The sequence below is a fragment of the Lemur catta genome, chromosome 2 (genome assembly GCF_020740605.2).
Source record: "Lemur catta isolate mLemCat1 chromosome 2, mLemCat1.pri, whole genome shotgun sequence".
Classification (NCBI taxonomy): domain Eukaryota; kingdom Metazoa; phylum Chordata; class Mammalia; order Primates; family Lemuridae; genus Lemur; species Lemur catta.
In genome coordinates, this window is record NC_059129.1 from 136,745,637 (window position 1) to 136,763,482 (window position 17,846).

Consider the following 17,846-nt stretch of genomic DNA (forward strand, 5'->3'; position numbering starts at 1 on the left):
CACTCTATAGATTTTATCTAGAGCAGTGAGAAAAATGTGGATGCACCCAAGGAGACATATCCCTAATCCCATAGTTGTGGCAGATACCATTAATCTATTCCAGTACTCTTTACTGCTAACCCCAAATTTTCCACATTTCTTCAGGCAGCCACCATAAGTCAAATTTTTAGCATTAGAGCTAAAACCAAAGTCTTCATCCTTGGTCATGGAGCATTTTACCACGTTAAATTGTATGCCTGTCTTAACAGTGCAGTGATGTCCTCTAAGTTTGCAATGCCATGTCTTAGTGAGTTCTTTTAGATTTATTTATTTACTTATTTATTTTTGAGACAGGTCTTTATTGCCTGGGCTAGAGTTCAGTGGCATGGTGGTAGCTCACTGCGACCTCACATTCGTGCACTCAAGCAATCCTCCTGCCTCAGCCTCTGAGTAGCTGGGACTATAGACATACACCAACACGCCTGGCTGATTTTTCTATTTTTGTAGAGATGGGGTCTCACTATGTTGCTCATGCTCAATTTGGGCTCAAGTGATCCTCCCTCCTCGACCTCCCAAAATGCTAGAATTACAAGTGTGAGTCCTGGTGCCCGGCCACTTTTAGATATTTTTAAACAAAAATAGTGATACAACGTTTTTAACTCTTAATTTTACAGATGTCATAATGCCTTAACTAACATTTTAACCTTATTTTCACCTTATTATAGGGAAAGGAATCCTTAACGGAGATGTTAAATGGAATGATTACATCTTCTGCCATTTGTTTTAGGTTGACTTTAACCTCATCAATAAAATTATTTTAAATCATTAAAAACATGCCAAGACATGACCTTTGAACCCAGTTAATTTTTTTTCCAGATGCTAAAATAAAACTTTATTTTAAAAAATGTTAAGGAGGCAATTTGTTTTTATTGAACTACTTCGGAGGAAAAAGTTTTATAAGGAAACAATTGAAAATAACTTGGAAAGAATGGATCAGGACTGGTACACTTGTATTATTTCCCAAAGAAAACAAAACTAGTAAGAGCCCAATACAAAGATCATTTAAGAAAAGAACAAGCATTGTTTAGCATCTAAATATATCCAGATTCTTTTTTTTTTTTTTTTTTTTAAGAGATAGGATTTGGATTTGGGGTCTTTCTCCAGGCACGCGGTGGCATGATCATAACTCACTGCATCCTCAGTGAACCCTCCTGGGCTCAAGTGATCCTCCTGCCTCAGCCTCCTGAGTAGCTGGGACTACAGATGTGCACTATAACACCTGGCTAAATTTTTATATTTAAATTTTAGACAGGGTCTTGCTATGTTGTCCAGGCTGGTCTTGAACTCCTGGCATTAAGCAGTCCTCCTACCTCTACCTCCCAAGTTACTGGGATAACAGGTGTGAGCCATTGCACCCAACTCTATCCAGATTCTTTTTGAAATGAAAAAAGTGAAGCTTTATGTGAAGTTTTTATGTTTGTGAAATAATGGGCCCAGAGATGAGTATCTGATGTGATCCAGCTATGTTAGAGTAAAATGTCTTTTGATCATGGAAATCAATGCATATGGTCTTGCTAACTTTTTAATACTGAACATCTTAAAGATTGGATCCATATTGTTTATATTAAGAAAAATAAAAACAGTCTCAAATTTTTCTGCTTTGAAACTTGACCCAGTTAATTAATTTTCAAAGTACTGGGTACAAATCAGTTCTGTTAGCTGCACATGAAGGTCCTTCTATAAGTAACTAGTTTGAATTCATTGAAATGTCTAGTAAACTGATTTGCTTAATGTTGGCTCTGAAGTAATTTGATTTAGTAACTTGTAACAATTTATAAATAGAGTTACTTTTCTAACAGTAGCTTAAGATTGGAATCCTTAGATTTGTTAACTGTAACTGAATTATTTTGTCTAGACTTCTCTTTATACTTATATTCCCTTCTCAATTTGTATACCTCTTAGCATGTTTCAAAATCATTTTTGTTTCCTTTGGGGGACATAGGAATATTACCTAACAGCTTTAGAGATGACCGTGATTGCTGCATAGACATGTTTGCCTTCAATAAATGTGTTTACTTACTTGGATATAGGCCTAAATAGCATTTTGTAGTCAGGTTTCGGGTAAAGCGCTCGGGCTTTTCCTACAATGCCCCTTATCTTAGTTCATCGTATCTGAGGCCTCAAATTTGCAAGTCAGTTTGCAGTGAGAGATACATTTGAATGAGGTCATACAAATTGGTCTTGAGAATATGGAATTTCAGCTTAATTTTTGTCCTTTGATTAGTACATACTGCAGATCTGAAAATGAATCCAACTTGAATTTTCTTTATTTGGAAGCTAATTGGTAAACATATCTAAAGCACTTATCTTTTAGTGCTCATACTAACTTCAGATGGTTATAGAGCCTTTAAGGGAGTTTTGTTCAGACATAGTGAGACTGATCATAACCAACCTCTCTAATGGAAAAAAGTCATACTCTTGAATATATACTTATTCTGGGGTTTACTTAGCACAGATGAGAATCTTTGCCTATTATATCTGAGATTGTTGTTTTAGCATATTTTAATGTGATAGGTACTCATGTCAAGATGTGTTTGAGTTCTTCAGGAAGATATTGCTAAATGCAGATCAGTTCTGTTAGCTGCACATGAAGGTCCTTTGATAACTTTGTGAATATAGGAAAAAGAAAAGAAAAATTTATGGGGCAAAGTTTTATATTTTTTAATAGGTATTTTTGGGAGATTTTTAAGTCACGTTTCTCCAGATCACTTTCCTTGGTAATAATGTTGACAAACACTGGAAGTATTCTCTCACTTCTGGCCTCTTCACTTTTATGAGTGTCAGTGCACTCATAAGTTGCATTGTGAGCAAGTATATTTTCAGCCTTCTAGGGAAACTGTAAGATTGTTAAAACAAGTTTCTATGAAGTAAAGACTATATTTAGAACGTAAAGTTTAAGGGAGGTACAACTAGTTATGTCTTCAGATCAGTCACTTCTTACAGTGTGCAATGATTAGGCTCTCAGGACCAAAGGTATAAATATTAATTTTTTCTGTACACTGAGCACAAACATTAATGTGGACTAATATCCAGCAGTATATATAAATTAATATGACAGTTTTTCAAAGGTAATGCCTAATTTAAAATAGACTATTTTGCTTTTGTGTCTTAAAATCAAGATGTTGATTGTAATGGATAGGATTTGGGATAAGTAAAATATAGAAGCCTTCCTGCTGGCTTTACAAAATTAGGGTAAAATTGTATATTCAGGTAAAATAAGATAAATTCAATTTTTACCCTTAAAACTCTTGTTCTGGCAAACAAAAAGATGGTTCTTCTAAGAGTCCGAACACTTTTCAGGATGACCCTGTTAAGTTATTGAAAAGAATTTTTTTTTTTTTTTTTTTTTTTGTGCCAGGGTCTCCATCTGTTGCCCAGGCGAGAGTATAGTGGCATCGTCATAGCTCACTGCAGCCTCCAACTCCTGGGCTCAAGCGATCCTCTCGCTTCAGCTTCCTGAATAGCTGGGGCCACAGGCGCCCACCGCCATACCCAGCTAGTTTGTTTGTTTGTAGAGCTGGTATCTCACTATTGTTGGGACTGGTCTCAGACTCCTGGGCTCAAGCCATCCTCCCGCCTCGGCCTCCCAAAGTGCTAGGATTACAGGCGTGAGCCACCGCGCCCAGCCAGAAAGAACATTTTGATAAGGTCCTTCAGTGCCTCCTTCATTCTCAGGCTCCTTTTGTGTGCTGTTTTCTGGAGAGCCCATACGGGGAAATACACTTGCCTTTTAAGCCTAGGAGAACGGAAAGTATTTCTAATACCCAGCTTTGCTTTCTCCTGTCAGGTGCCTACCTCATTCTCCACAGAATTATTCCAGAACTTTTCCTACTCACCACAAAGATACCATCTTTACCACCTTACTCCCCTCTCAGCAAAGGACCTTGCCCCTTTTTCTTGTGCTGCAGCTAGTAGATGGGACTACAGTACTTTGTGTAGACAGCTGCCTCCAACTGACTTAGGTCATCTGGTCTCTATTTCAAGACCAGTGGTTCTCAACCAGGGTGATTTTGCCCCCTTTTTCCCCTCCAGGGGACATTTAGCAGTGTCTGGAGACATGTTTGGTTGTCACAACTGAGTTCAGGGAACTACTGGCATCCAGTGAGTATTAGAGGTCGGGGATGATGCCAAACATCCTACTCTGCACAGGGCAGCCCCACCCCGTGATGAAGAACTGACTGTCTCAAAATGTCCCAAGTGCTGACGCTGAGAAACCGTGCTCTAGTCTTAGGAAGACAATGTCACTCCCTAGGTCCTAAGCTAACTTCTTGATATCTTGTTTCACTGAGGACACTGCTTAACCAAAAATATTTTCTCTTTCCTGTATTTTTAAACATTCCCTCTTCGTTGACCCCAAGTTTTCCTATTAATGTGTGCAAATCCCTCACAGTTATTGAAAAATAAAACCCTTCTCTTGACCTTTTGTTCTTTTCTAGTTAATGATCTGTTTATTCCTTTATTGTAGCAAGATCTTTGGGAAGAGTGACTTTCTTGACTTTGCAGACCACTCTTTCTTGTGCCCATCACTGATCTTTTTTTTCCCCCCCTTTAAATTCCACAACTTCCCGTGTGGTTCCATGCATTCGCACACGACTCACTTGCGAGCAACAGGCCAGTGACTGCACCACTGATACTCAGGTCTACCTGACTTTCTGCAGAAGATTTCTACCTAGATGTCACATAAGCATCTCAAGCTTAATCCCCATATTTTTCTCTTGCAAATTCCCCCCAAAAACGTTCTTTTCCTGATCTCACTACTCGGCACTCCCATTCTTTCCATCTCCCAAGTTAGAAACTGGGGAATCATTCTCTTTTGTACTTACAACATCCCTCAGTGACAAAGTTGTTAGATCTTTACTCACCAAACAGAACTGAAATTTGCATTTCTACTGCTTTTGCCTTAATTCAGCCCATCACTGTTTCTTTACTTGACTGCTCCAGTGGCTTCAAAACTATCTTCCAGGCTCAACACTAATAAATGCGTCCCCTATAATGCTTACCAGAATATATTTTCCAGAATTTTTCTAGATAAAGAGACAGTATAGCCCCTGGAACTGCATTGCCTGGGTTTGACTTGAGAGCAAGTCATTTTTCTTTTTGGTGCTTCAAAATTCTCAGTGGGAATGTTAATGCTAATCTTATAAGATTGATATAGGGTTAAGTGATTAAATACAGGTAACATACTTGGACCAATTCCTGGTACATAAATACACAATGTTGGCTGCTATTATTTTAGTGCTGTCATCATCATGAATATTGTAGTAACACATCTGAACACATTTACTTACCGAAGTCCTTCACTGGTGTGATAACCTACCAGATGAAATTCAAACTACTTAGTCTGACACACTGAACTGTTTACATTTCCATTGTCCTCTCTCATCTCTCTCATAATGTCCTGTGTTTCGGCAGTTTGATATTATTAGCAATTCCTCCAGTGCTTTTGCGGCTTGCCTTGTTCTTTCTTCGGCCTGAAATGCCGTCCTCAGTCTTCTCCACTGTGCAGACTCCTATTCATCGTTTAGCCATTTTCTTCTCACTGCATATGTTTATTATAGTACTTGGCAGTTACAATGCAATTGTTGATATGTTTACTTTTTTTTTAACGAATGGGTTTTTTCACAGCAGAGATCAGATCTTACTAATGCTCCTAGTGAAATGTCTAACTCATAGGACACAATTAGTAAAAATTTGTTGAAAGCATAAATGAACATTAAAAAGAAACTGGAGTTGAAAAGAAAGTGAATAACCACTTAATGCTTTTAAAAATAACTTGAACTTAGAGTTTGAAAGCACCATAAAGATCATTGGCTGTGTTTTTTTATACAAGACAAAACTTGGATTGTGACTTTTACTTATGGTCGTACACCTAGATAGGAGTTTTCTTTTTTAATATACCCTTTAATCCATATATGTTTGTATATAAGTTGCATAGTGTTTATAGTTTATACATCTCCATAGAAATGCAGTGAACAAATTTGAGTTCAAGGAGACTCAAAGAGGGCAGTAGTTCCAGGTATATTCACAAAGTTGTGCAACCATTACTAAGACTCGGTGCTTTTGGTCTGCGGGGAAGGTGATGCCTTAGTTTCTCTTCTCAGCTGTCATAGCAGTGCCAGTAACTTATACAAGTAGAAAATGCTCTGATTAACTTTCAGAATCTGTAATAAGGAGCTACTATAGAGCCTCATAGGGTGCTGGTAGCAGAAAAGAAGTCAATAGTTTGTTTTAAGAGCTTACATAAGAGGTAGATGAGGACAAAGAATTCACTGAGTGCCTAGGACTAGTTCTTGATATATGATAATTACTCAGATATTTGTTTAATTAATTTATAGTCATTCATTGGGATGCAATTTGAAAATTAAATACATAGATTTTGGTAGCTATTTATAAAGCCAATTCTATATGGTAGCAACTTTGAGTGAGAGAACCAGTGAGGATGGAGATAACAGGAAATTCTTTAAGTGCTGCTGACTTCAAGGAACCTGGAGGGGTGGAGAGGATACTAAGGAATGGTGTAATGAAGCACAAGGTTGAATATAGCAAAGTGTTCAGCACCTAGTGACGGTGTGAAATGCTCCAGGTGAAAAGAAAAAAAAATGCAATGGCGACTAGATTTATAGTGGAAATAGGGCTTGGGGAAGGGCTCGAAGGGCTTCCTTAAAGGCTGAGAAAGAGTGAAAGGTATTCCACGTAGGGGTATTGACCAGCTAGGAAACCTACTAGAGCAAAAGTATAAGCCTAAGAGCCAACCCTTGGAGGTTGATGAAATAGGAGATACATCTGGCTGGAGCTGGAAAGTTCACTTTAGGAGTGAGGTGACAGACATATAGTTTGATTGGTTACATGAGACTGAGTTATAAAGAATCTTAAGCTTTGGAAGCTGACTAGTTTGTAGTTCAGGTAGACAGTGGGGAGCCACTTAGTATAGGTTCTCAAACTGAAAAATGATTTGATGAATTAGTGTTTAAGGAGAGATTAATTTGGTATTTTTGTGCAGGATGGGAGAATAGGGATGGAGAGACTGTGGGTCTGCTCTGCAGCGCCCTCGTGTGGGAAGTGCACACTTTTATGTGACACACAGGCTGCTGGGCCCAGGCAGAAATATAAGTAGATTATTACCTTTTGCCTTTTTTTCCATTATTTTTCCTCTTGAGTCTCTCTTCATTGCCCTAATAGATGTTAATGTTTTAATGGATTGTCTAGCAATCCTAATAGATACTAGACAATTGGCTATTACTCAGTGAGTTAGTGATTTGGGGGATAATCTCTTTTGTAGGGAAAAAAAACACACTTTAATTAAGTGACTTTTGTAAACCAAGAACTTTTCTTATCAAATTTTCATTATAGGTTAATGATGAAATGGGAGATAATTCACGCCTTTGGACAGCCCACACTGCCCCATGGAATCACCCTACAGAAGAGGCCACCTAAAAGCATGTCTCACATCCTTAAGATCAGTGTTTCTCAAAGTGTGGACCATGGATGCCTTTGTTAGAATACCTAAAGGATTTGCTTAAAATTCAGGCTGAGCCCCTCCCAAGACCTAGTGGAGCTAAAAGCTTTGGGAGTAGGTAGAGGAAACCTACATGTTTAACCAGCAATCCAGGAAATTTATATGCATACTAAATTTTGGGAATCACTGATTATGGAATTCTAATTTCCTATGGAATTATTCTAGCAAGGAACCTTCTTAGATTTCATTTCTTGTGTATTAGGTTCTTTCTTAATGGGACATTTCCCAGAAGACCATATTACGTATGGCATCTTATTCTCAGGAGAAAGCCAAAAAACCGTTAAATAATCTACTGGTATTTGGGGCCCAGTTTTGCACTATTTTTTATAGTGCAAGCAATTCTTATTGCATGGTAAAACAAACAATTCCTCCTTTCAAGGGTTGATACTATCAACATAGCAGCCCCAGCCTGTGATGTTTGTATTTAATCTGTCAGATCTCATTAAATCAAATTCACTTTTATAAGAATGTCAATGTTATTAGTACCAATTTCTAGAGTGGAAGGATTTCTACTCTACCTAGTGGACTGCTAATTTCAAAATCCCCTATAATAATTAGAGTCCTCCATAGAGTGTATTATAATGTCCACTGAACCTGTATTTTAAAATTCTAGTAACTTTTCAGTCTTAAAAAAAGAAAAATTAAAATAAGAATTCCAAAACACTCTCAGAAGTTGGATGAGTTTATGAAATTAGCCTATTTTAGAGGTGTGCAGGGGTAGAGAGGGAGGTGGGAGGACAGATAGGTTACTAAGTGTAATTTACTTCTTGCTGGGCAAAAATTCAAACAGAAGACCTTATACCTGCCTTTTTATTACACTTGTCTTCCTTTTAGCTTTGTTGACCTTTGGCTAGCATAAATGTGAATAAATTTGGACTACTACCATTTTATTTGACAAATACTTAATAGAAAAATGAATTTATATTCATTTTAGGTAGAGCTAGGAATGGAACCTAGAAATATTAATTCTCCATGACTGTAACATATATATATAATATAGCAATGCTACTTTTTGTTCTGGTTTCATGGTAACATTAAAATGTTTTTTCTAATGTGTCCACACTGATTGTCTTCCTTAAACTAGACCCTCTTGTCTGCTATGTGAGAAGAGCAACAGTAGGAAGCTATTTATCCACATTCAAATTAGTGTGTTAAGCCTAACAGCCGTATTTGCTTAAGAAGAGACAGAAGGGGCAGTCAGGCCCCTTGCATGAGGCAGGTCAGATGCACATGTGCAGGCCATTTTCTTTCTAAGAAACACCTTTTAGCAAGGTGGATTTGTTCCAACCTCTTCTTTTTTTTTTTCTGTGTATCTCCTGCATTGGTTTTTAATTTGGATTGTTTTCCATTGGCCTAAAAATATCTTTTTAAAAGAAAGGAGAAAGCATTTTGTAGCTAACAGTGTTTCAAGACTCCATTATAATGCAGATTGATTATACATCAAACTGTATTGTTAACGTAGACTCTATAGCTTTTTAGTTTGCAACTTAGTTGTGTATTTAAATGAGAAGCAGGTAGCTAACCTGATTAGGCCGTAAAAGATTTAAATCAGTAAGTTTCCAAGTAGAAAGCAGTATTTCAAAATTCCTGATAGCTGCCAAAAAGTAAAATGTTCCTGACACAGCATTACTACCAAGTAAAAAACAACTTACTAGCTATAGCAATAATCTGTTTTCAGTTTTTCCAGTTTTCAGTTTTTCCAGTTATCAGTTTTCCAGAAGTCATTTGACCTTCAGATCTGTTGTTAGATTGCATTGTGCTGCTGATTATTAAAATAGAGCATCTGGAGCCCCTGCTATAAAACTTAAATGAAGATGTCTCCATTAAATTTGGTCATAGTATAGCATGACAGCTTTTAGCTGAATATAAAACATTTTAAACTCTTCAAAGGATAAACCCTCATATCTTCAGACTGTCAACTCATTTTGTTATTTATGTGGTGCTGGATGCCTCCATTTTGGAGTATACTGTAATTGTTAATTTAAAGTTCCTTGTAATTTTAATTTTAAAGGACTTAGTTTGGAGAGTTATTAATATTCCTCTCATTTTGTAATCTCCAACAGAATTTTGCCATTGACAAATAATTTAACTGGTGCAGGATTTTGACTCTGATATATACTAATGGGGGCAAATTCTTTATTGATCATATGATAATTAGCTTTGCTAGAAAATAAGGAATGTTACTCTTTTAGTTTCCCAATTTGATAAATCTTTGAAAGTGATTCAGTAAAAATTACAGCCACGAAAACATCTGAATTGTAAAATTATTCTCATTGCCGATAAAATTGTTTCTTTCTTTCTTTTTTTTTTTTTGAGACAGAGTCTCACTTTGTTGCCCGGGCTAGAGTGAGTGCCGTGGCGTCAGCCTAGCTCACAGCAACCTCAAACTCCTGGGCTTAAGCGATCGTACTGCCTCAGCCTCCCGAGTAGCTGGGACTACAGGCATGTGCCACCATGCCCAGCTAATTTTTTTCTATATATATTTTTAGTTGGCCAGATAATTTCTTTCTATTTTTAGTAGAGACGGGGTCTCGCTCAGGCTGGTCTCGAACTCCTGACCTCGAGCAATCCACCTGCCTCGGCCTCCCAGAGGGCTAGGATTACAGGCGTGAGCCACCGCGCCCGGCCAAAATTGTTTCCTTAAATGCATAGATGCATGCAGGCATCCTTGGTGCACACGCACACTTTGGGAAAGTAATCTGTAAAATACATCGTCAGCCTCAGATGATATTGTAAAATAAGTAGAGTCTGCATTTTCCTGGCTGCCTTTTCAGCTTCCTTCTATCCATTTTTAAATTAGTCTACTCCTGATACCTTTCAAGGGTTTTTTAAAAAGTTATTCTTCTCTCTCTCCCTTGAGTGCCCTCATGCATTCTCACTCTGTCACACACACAACTTTACCCAGAGCAGAATCCACATTTAAATGAATGACTGCTGAGTGATGGGGACTTCACAAGTTCTTCCATGCCAGACCTTCTCCACTCCATCTCCCCATCAGGCAGTGAGCATTATGTAGTTCATAGCCACAACTCCACCCTGTTTTTCTTTCCTTGGTTGCCTTAGTCCAGTTAATCTCCACCTAGACTAATTACTGAATTGAAAATTCATATTGTGGAATTTCATACTGGGTAACATAGTTGCTTTTGTTGTTCTTGAACAATACTTTTAAAAAGTAAAGGAAAGAAGTTACAGCGTTTTGGAGACTTCACATTCGATCAACATTCAAAAGCATTATTATATGTTTGAGTTGCGGTTGTTCTTGAAACTTTTTTTCTGCCTTCTTCATCCTCAAGGAGAATTCTGTCCCGAGCACAGAAATTGTCATTGTATCTTGAGGATTGACTGTCTTGAGGATTTGTACAAATCATTTATCCTGTGATATCCCATTCTTTATGCTGACTAGTTTCCGCCTATTGACAAGGATTTTGAAATTTATGCAACAAAAGCTTCCCCAGGTGACAGAATGTAGTTTTGCTGACTGCTAATTCTTGGAGTGTTAGCATTTGGGATGATGCTTTGAATAAAGCAAACAAATGAGAAAATACGTGAGGGTAACTGTGGAAATGAGAAAATATCTTATAAAACATATAACCCTCTCATACCAACTTTCATTTAAAGGTTTATTTTCTTTTAGAAAAACTGACACTTTAGCCAATTCAGTCTTTCAGTTTTTCAAATTGACATAAGTTTGTGTTGACAATATTCATTTGACAAAAAATTTTAAAAAGTTACATACTCTATCCTATTTTTTGTTGTGCAAATCTCTCACATTGACCTCATGATGCCTTTGGGTTTTTCTTTTTTTCTATTGTCCACAGCACAGTTATTTTTCCTTTTTCTTCTTGCCATTCAAAATGGTATTTAGTTTGTGATGTTTTTGTCTGTTTTATATTTTAAATACATGTTCATTGTAATTCAACCAATACCAAGGGGTATGAAGTAAAAAATTCACAAATAGCCAGCCTAATTCTTCTTCTGCAGAGGCAACCATGTGACCTTCTAGATGCTTCCAGTGCACATAAGCCTATCATCATTTTTTAATGCTTGCATAATATTCTGCTATTTGGTTAACCATAATTAAGTTAACCAGTTTTCTCCTGAGGAGCATGTTTCCTGTTTTTCCATTCTACCCAATATCAGCAGAATTTTCAGTGATGTTCCATTCCTCTGCTGAGAAACATTTCAGTTGTTTCCTGTTTTTTTCTTTGTTATACCCAGTCTTGGCAGAGTTTGAAATGATGTTATTATTTTTTTGGACATGTTAGTTTAGAATATTGTCAAGGCTTCAGTATTTCCATAGAATTTCTTGACTTAATGTTTATAATTTTAAAAGCCGTACCTTCTCTCAGGAAATTAAAGTTTAACTTTTAGAAAATTGCTTTTGTAGTGTCCTGTGTTATCCTTATGTGAGTAGAGCATTATCCTGTAGGCTAAGAGTAGAGGGCATGAAACATAGAGGCAGGACAGTGAGGATTCATCATGGGGTTTCACTATTTCACTTCACCGTTCACTACTAAGAACCAGGTGGCTTTTCAATGTGATTCTAGGACATTTCATTGATATAAAAAGGAGGTTGGTTGAAAAGGAGGAGTTATGTGGTGGTAGTCACTTTAACAGTTGTTAATATGGATATCCCTTGAGCCAGAAGCATAATTTTCTCCATTCCATCTCCCAAAATGAAGGGAGAAGTAAGATATTTACGATCTGCGGAAGCAGGGCCCCTCAAGTGGCTACATATACGATTATTGGTAGGGATGGGGGTAGGAAGTTGTAAGAAAATTTTGAAAATTTTAGATCATATTTTAGGGAAAACTCTTTATTTTAAGGGTAAATACTTACATACTTAAAGTGTATGTGCTTATAATTACTTCACTAGCAGTCCGATTTTCCCTGCTAACTGCTGGTTCTGCAGGAGCAAGGATAGTGCCTTATTCACCCTCGTATTTCCCCTAGTGTCTTGCATGTAGTGCAGCAGTTATTGACCAGCAAATTAATAAATAGAAATGATGAAAAGAAAATGTGTTATATGAATATGTAAATCCTAGTTACCAAAGTTAAATAGAAATGGCTTCATTTTTCCCAGTTCATTACTCTTAACTTATTTAAGCAATAAATAACCATATTTCTTGAAAAAGAACTCTACATTTAATCTGTTGTATATTATCTGTGCAAGAACCAAGTAACTCTCCAATCCTCAACTATTTTTATTTATACTTGGTTAAAAAGAAAGAAAATGGGCAAGATTAAAGGAGATATGTTTTCCTGCTGTTGGAATGAAATTTGGTTTGAATATTCATCATCGAAAAGTATCATTTGAATTTTTACTTCATTTCTGTAGTGGCAAGTTGTAGAAATGAAGCTTGAAGGAAATTATTTCAGCCTGTAAGAATTAAAAATGTTACTATTGGTTTTTAAAAACTAATGCTTTCCTTTGAGCTCGTGGGCAGTATTTTGATCATAATTACCTGTGCATGACTGTTGTAGAATGAAGCACATGGGAGCCATCTTTGAGGTCAATATCTCATTTGGCATTTTTTCACGTGTAGGTCAAATTTTCCCATTGGAAGCTTTTATAATCTTAATAAACCTATTTCTGATAGCCTTTGAGATTTAAGAGAAGAAACCAAAGCTTTATTGTTTTAAAAACAAGAAAGCAAAATATTTGAGAAAGTGGGTCACTTAATACTTGACGATGGAAATTTTCAAAGCATTTTGCCAATTTTAAATATATTCTATAACTCTTCTATAATTAGTGCCTTTGGTAATTTTTCAGGTATTTCCACAAAAGTTATTATTTATTATTTATTTTTTATTTTTTGTAGAGACTGAGTCTCACTGTGTTGCCCAGGCTGGTCTCAAACTCCTGGCTTCAAGCGATACTCCCACCTCAGCCTCCCAAAGTGCTGGGATTACAGGCATGAGCCACCATGCCCAGCCCCAAAAGTTATTTTTTATAACAACTTTGATACCACTGTATTCTCGCTATTACCGGCAGGATTAATTTTTTAATTAAAGTACTGTTTAGTTCTTTTCATTCTGTGATATTATGTGTGTGGCCTACTTTAATTGAAACGTCTAGTTCTAGTAGAGGAGGGGATTTGTTTAATTAAATGTAAAAGATTCCAAAAGAATAAATCTTAGTTGTGCCTCTGAAAATTCACTCATGGAGAAAATTGCATTTCATGATTCTGTATTTGCACCAGTAGAGGTCACTGTGCACCTATAAAAGGAAACCCAAAACTGTCTTCTAGTTAATGAACCAGGTGGTTATTCTAGAACAAGCTAATAAGCATCATTGGTATTTCTGGATTTCTGGGAACTTAACCAATCCCACCTGACCCCCACCACCCCTTAACAAAATCACTTCCCTGTCATCATCCAAGAGAGTGATTTGTCCTTGTTTATCCACATAACAAGAACATATTCTGGGGAAGTTTAGCAGAGTCCCAGCACACCTTCCCAGTGTGCTTAGGTGAATCAGCTAAAGCACCAGAAATTGGGATTTCATAAAAGCATTCATTGAATCTCAGAGTTTGAAGGAACTTTAACATTGATCAGATTGAACATCTGAGGTGGGGTGGGGAGAATTTCTCCTCTATTATTTTAACATTTAGTATTGTCAAAAGAATTCTTTTCAGTACTGTCATCTACTATTTAATAGTGGGATTTTATTTATTACAACTCTTTATACCTTTACACCATTATAGCGTCTGTATTACACAGTGTTTCATTCTCTGAGTATACCTGTAAAATAATTCAGAGAATATTGTTTTGTGTGATTATCTCCACAGATGTATCTGCTGATAATAGCAGAAGAGTATTCAAGAACTAAACAAAATGCTGGTTTGTTATTATATAAAACTGTAATGGTGCCCTTGCCAGACAGTCAGAACAAATGTGTAAATCTCAGACTGGCCTTGTGCCGTGCCCCGAGTGACTTTTAAGGTGGTTGTCAAAGGTGATAAAGGAATGTTGTGACTGGGAGTCAAGGGGCTCCCTGTAGGCAGTGTGATTGGGCCCCGTCAACAGAGCGAGAGTGCAGTGCTGGATGCCGGTGCAAGTCCCTTCGACCCCAGCGTCCTGGCCCTCCGTGGACAGTGTGCGTTGCAGTGGCCAGTGGCATGGGTCCTGGAGAGACCCAGGGGCCTGGGTATGAGTCCCGGCTCTGTCACTCGCTAGTTCTGAGGTTGTCTTACAGTTGCTGTCTCTGCACCTCAGTTTCCACATCTGTAAAATAGGGTTGATAATAGTTCCTGCCTCGTAGAGTTGTGGTGGCCGTCATTAAGTTAGTATGTGGATGGTACTTAGAACAGTACCTAGCACGTAGTTAAAACTCAAGCTGCTGTTTTTTTCTAAGTAGAACTCATGTTGGCATACGGTAGCGCTGGATTCCTAGACCTTATTCCATTCTTGACGCTCCCTGAGGATCAAAAGAGAGTTTATTCTGTTTTCTCTAATTAACCCTCAATTAATGACATATGTATCAAGGAACCAGATGTGTACATAATCTTTAATGATTTAAGTTTTCTTCAGTTTTTTCTTTAAAGTTGTTCCCCGATTAATTCAATGAGGTTCCTCCTTTTGATCCAGCGTTTGCTCTGGAATTTTCTCTGTGGGTTATAGAATCACATTTTAGTTGCTGTTTTTAGTGACTCATATTGATACTTTTTTTTTTGTCCCCTGCATTTAAGGTCCTAGTTTCAATGAAAGTCACAAGACAGAGGGGTGTTTTTCCCAAGATCTCTCTATAACATTCTAATTTATTACAGCATTTTTCATATTAGAAATCTATTATGTCATTTATAAGGCATGTGTGTTCGATCAACCCAATTAAAAAATTTAAGACTTTTGAATTCTATGTAATCAAAATTTATTACCTGCATATCAATTCTGAGTGAGGGAAACCAATATCTGGCACAGAAATATATAGACATGTTTTTATGGATGTGAATTTGATCTTGAAAGGTGAGACTAGTTAATACTTAAAATTTTTATTTTCACTATATACTTTTAAACTCCATACATCTAAGCAATTATCCATATAGTCATTGCCTCTAGGTAAATGAGATAAACCAATTATAGTGAGGCATTTTGGTTCCAACTTGCTATAATCTGTTATAGGTATCTGAACTGGGAGAAAAATTATCCAAACGCGTTGTGTAATAAACCTCTGGCATTTCTTTAGGGGTGGCAGGGATTCCCTAGAATAGATAGAGGGTCACAAACTATAATGTCTTCTCTATGAACTTAAGAGCCATCTATTTGTTAGGCAAAGGATGTTAAAAATAATGTTGACTAAGACATCCCCTGAAATAATATATCATATTAACACCCAAATATCTACATTCAGATTTTTAAATGAGTCACATATATGGATACCCCCGCCCCCTCCAAGGATGAAACATGCTGGAATAGAACATCATATAGTACAGTATGATACCCCTATTTCTTGTATATGACTGTATTTTAACTTCTATAAATCAGCTGTCAGAGTTCCAAGGAAGCGGGCCTCCTTTCAGTATGTATGTCCCAGTTATATTAGGTTCTGTTATGTGTGAATTCAAAATGCTGAATTAAGTCCATTTGTCCAGACAGCCTAGTCTAAGAGACAGAGGGAACTTCTACTCAAAGATGCAGTATTACCCTCTATTTTATGTAAGTCTAGGTTACAGGAGTTTTCTTTTAAAGATAAAAGGGATCATTACATTTCTATGTTTTCCATGCATTTTATAATATAAGTAGCTACTGGAGATATTAATAAAATGTTTCCTAACTTATTTTAGTTTTCCAAAGTAACACTATGGTGCGATATGTTTTGTTAATTCTTTTACTGAGGCTCAGGAGATAGCTCAGAATACTAGTTAGGTCATTTTTCGGTAATTGTTCTTCACTGTAATCAACTTTTGCGACTTTTGTGATATGAATATTTATTCACTTTTTTCCTTTAAAGTACTTACTATAGTAATTTTGCTGCATATAAATAGAAGCATTTGAAGGGAAAAATTAATTTTTTTAATTTATGCTTGTGTGGGTGATTGTCATTTCTTCTGGTTACATGAAACTATAAGGTTGGTAAATATTCTGTATAATGTTAAAATTACTAAACTTTTAACCTGATTAGGGCTTGAATGACTATATCGTCCTGACATTGAATGCATTCATTTGTTTGTTTAACAGAAACATGAGCACCAGGCACTTGCAAAAAGAAAGCAGGGTCTCTGCCCTTGAGGGCTCCCCAGTGCAGTTAGGAAGGCAAGCCCGTAACCAGGGAAAATGACTGGGCAGAGTATTGGTGCCGAGACAGAGGTGTGAGCAGTATGCTGTGGAAGTGCATCCAGGGACAGCCAGCCGGGCCAAAGGGTGGATTAGGGAAGGGGATTCGAGAAAGTGGCACATAACCAGGGTCCTGCAGCTTGAAGTGCATTTTCAGGAGTCACTCGAAGGCATGAATGGGGAGCCGGGACGGGCTCAGCCCAGCCGCCCTTGCGTTGTGAAGGGCCTTTACTGCCCAGCTCACGAGCTTGCAGTTTACCTTACAGGCAGTAGGCGTCTGTCAGCAGCAGTGGGTCTGGTCCAGATTGCAGATATTTCCTTACCTCCTTAACTAGTGGAATCATGTTAAATAGGAGTGATCGCAGGAAAATTGGCCAAGAAAGCCAGAAATTGCCTTTAAATTCCCCACCTATTTTGGGTCCCAACCCCCCATCCTGCTCTTTGGACTGTCATCTCCTTAACCACCCTGGCCTTTCTCACCTCCCCAGCCTTGAGCAGACAGGACCTTGATCAGAAAGGCAGGCCAAAAGGAGGAAATAATTATTTTACCTTACCTTTTTGTATTTTATACTCCTGTCCTCTTCCTTCTGCCAAGATCTATTCTACGTGTAAAATTTTAAGTAAAGAATTTTAATTTAGGGCATTAGCATGATGTGTGGGTAAAGAGCCTGTCCTTGAAGCCAAACTACTCTGTCTCTCCAAAGTCATATGACCTTGGACAAGTTACTCAGTTGCTCTGTGCCTGTTTTTTTAATCTGATTAGAGGGTTTATAACATCATGTAATAGTGCTGTGATCCTTAGGATAGGATTGGCTCATGGTCAGCACTTAATACATAGCTATTTTTATTTTCATTATTATCTAGATCTGGAGAAAAAGATCTTAAGACTATAGACTTTAGGAGCACCAGACCCTACTTGTTGTTAATATTCATTCTTAAGAGAAAGTGTCCTAGAAAATATATGGAAATGGAATCAGGGAGGGTGTCTTTAGATTTAAAGTCTTCCTCTCTTTTTAGC

At 37.3% G+C, this 17,846-nt stretch overlaps 1 protein-coding gene across 3 annotated transcripts in view; it reads left to right on the top strand.

Annotated features, from left to right (window-relative positions):
• The window catches only part of SCAF8 (SR-related CTD associated factor 8), a 176,067-nt gene that overhangs the window by 99,008 nt on the left and 59,213 nt on the right, over positions 1–17,846 (top strand). Inside the window, exon 21 of one of the 3 annotated variants that reach the window (XM_045544612.1) lies at positions 7,390–8,431. The exons of the other annotated variants lie outside the window; for them this stretch is intronic. The gene's annotated coding sequence lies outside the window, so the exon portion shown is untranslated. Of the gene's footprint in view, positions 1–7,389; positions 8,432–17,846 lie in introns of those variants that run through there. 3 annotated transcript variants of the gene reach the window in all.